Source organism: Galeopterus variegatus, unplaced genomic scaffold (assembly GCF_000696425.1).
Source record: "Galeopterus variegatus unplaced genomic scaffold, G_variegatus-3.0.2 Scaffold23264, whole genome shotgun sequence".
Taxonomy (NCBI): Eukaryota; Metazoa; Chordata; class Mammalia; order Dermoptera; family Cynocephalidae; genus Galeopterus; species Galeopterus variegatus.
In genome coordinates, this window is record NW_007749375.1 from 9,156 (window position 1) to 11,014 (window position 1,859).

The 1,859-nt window shown below is 27.6% G+C and overlaps 1 long non-coding RNA gene across 1 annotated transcript in view; it reads left to right on the plus strand.

The window, feature by feature from the left end:
* LOC103583463 overlaps positions 1-1,458 on the plus strand; it is a 7,050-nt gene extending 5,592 nt beyond the window's left edge. Inside the window, exon 3 of the long non-coding RNA XR_549859.1 lies at positions 1,307-1,458. This is a non-coding gene — a long non-coding RNA (uncharacterized LOC103583463). The remainder of the gene's footprint in view (positions 1-1,306) is intronic.
* Positions 1,459-1,859: the final 401 nt, after the last annotated feature.

Genomic DNA, 1,859 nt, shown 5'->3' on the forward strand with positions numbered 1-1,859 from the left:
GGGTGATCTGGGGTTTTTGAGAGACTGTAATAGGAATGTAACTAGAGTCTTGTTTCAGAAGCAGAAATCTCTGGGTCCATCTCTTTCCTCAGTTACTGGAAAATAGATTGGTATAAAGAGAAATCAAAGGCAATTAGACCACTTAGAAGTCTGTACTCTGAGAGAAATGATGACGCCCTGAGCCAAGAAAGAGGAAATAAGGAACATAGAAAGAATCAGTAAGGTAGTAAGGTCAGCCACCAAAAAAAAAAAAAAAAAAAAAAAAAAAAAAAAAAAAAAAAAAAAAAAAAAAAANAGAATAAAAAAATCTTAGCAGAATTTTAACAGTTAAAAATTTAAAAAATCTGTTTAAAAAAATTTATTACTGCTATTTATGTGTTTGGAGGATAAGTTTAGAGTGGGAACACATAGCCACATATTATCTGGAAGTCTCTTATTTTGCTTCATTTGAATAAATAATTTTCAACATTTTTTTGAATGATAATCTCAATCACTCATTTCTTTATTTTTCTATAATAGGGGTACAAATAAATGCTTGTTGTGATTCAGAGTAAGGAGTATAGTTTTCGATAAATAGACAAGGTTTTACAAATGAGATTGTATTTTAGTTAGATTTCAGTAAGTAGATAAAGGAGAGGAAAATTATTTTAGTCTGAGGAGGCCACGTGGATAAGAGGCATTCAGTAAGAAATAATTATTGAATGTTAAATGTGTGCCACTGTTCTATAAGTTGGGGATGTGACAGAGAAAATAACAGACAAAAAACCAGCCACAGCTAAAAACTAGATAATTTTTAAAATTACCTATTATGAAATTATTGTCAATTATAAAATTATGAAATTATTACTTACTTTTAGTTACTTCTTATTTGAGAAAGCTAAGAATCTTTGCTACCCTGCTGTGCCAAGAGGGCATTTTATCAGTTTGATGCCAAATAAAACATTTTATTTTTATTATGGTATGATTTTAAGAGGCATTGTGATTATTTCCTATGGCATTGTGATTATTTTCAAATTCAATTCATATTGAAATTTTCTTCATTTTGTATAGTCTAATCATTGAAGCTTTTCCCTATGTGCCATTAATTTGCAACCAACTAATGGTTGGTAGTTGTCAAAATGTTGTCTAGGAAATAATGCCTTCTAAAGATTGATACATTATTTTTTTTCTTTTAGCCTGGAATGAATCCTAGAAGAAAAGTGCAATTGATACTGTCTATTTTGTGTTAAAGGTTTTTAACCTAGGATACTAGATTTACTTAACTTTCTCATACTTAAGTTATATAGAAATACTCTTCATATTTTAGATACCTGAAATGTTATTCAGTGAAACAAGTGATGAAGAAAAATATAGCGACAAAAAAAGAAAAGAAGAAAACAAAAAAAATTCAGGTGAAATCAATTTTATCTGATTTTTCTGTATGAAGTAATTGCCATTTTTACTAATGTTACAGATCCGTTAAAGATTCCTAATGATTATGAATTCAAATAATGCTAAATGTAACAGATTTCTTATAATGCAAACTAAATTTTGAAGTTCTTTTTATTTTTAAATTAGTTTTATGTCATTTAATTTAGAACCCAACAGAATATCTATTATTTGAATTTAAGAAATTAAAAAATTATATTTATGACTCGAGTGATCTGAAAGACCTATTTATACTGTGTAAAGTCTTTGACTAGTAACCTAAACTTTTCACATTAGCTCATCACTTAGATATGTCATAGAACTCAATTCATACATTAAAAAATTTTATATTCTTTGAGCATGAACATATTTTCTTAACTATAATATTTCCGTTATTTTCTCCAACTCCAAATTAATTTTGAATGTAGTCTTTATTTTTCTTTAACCATAGC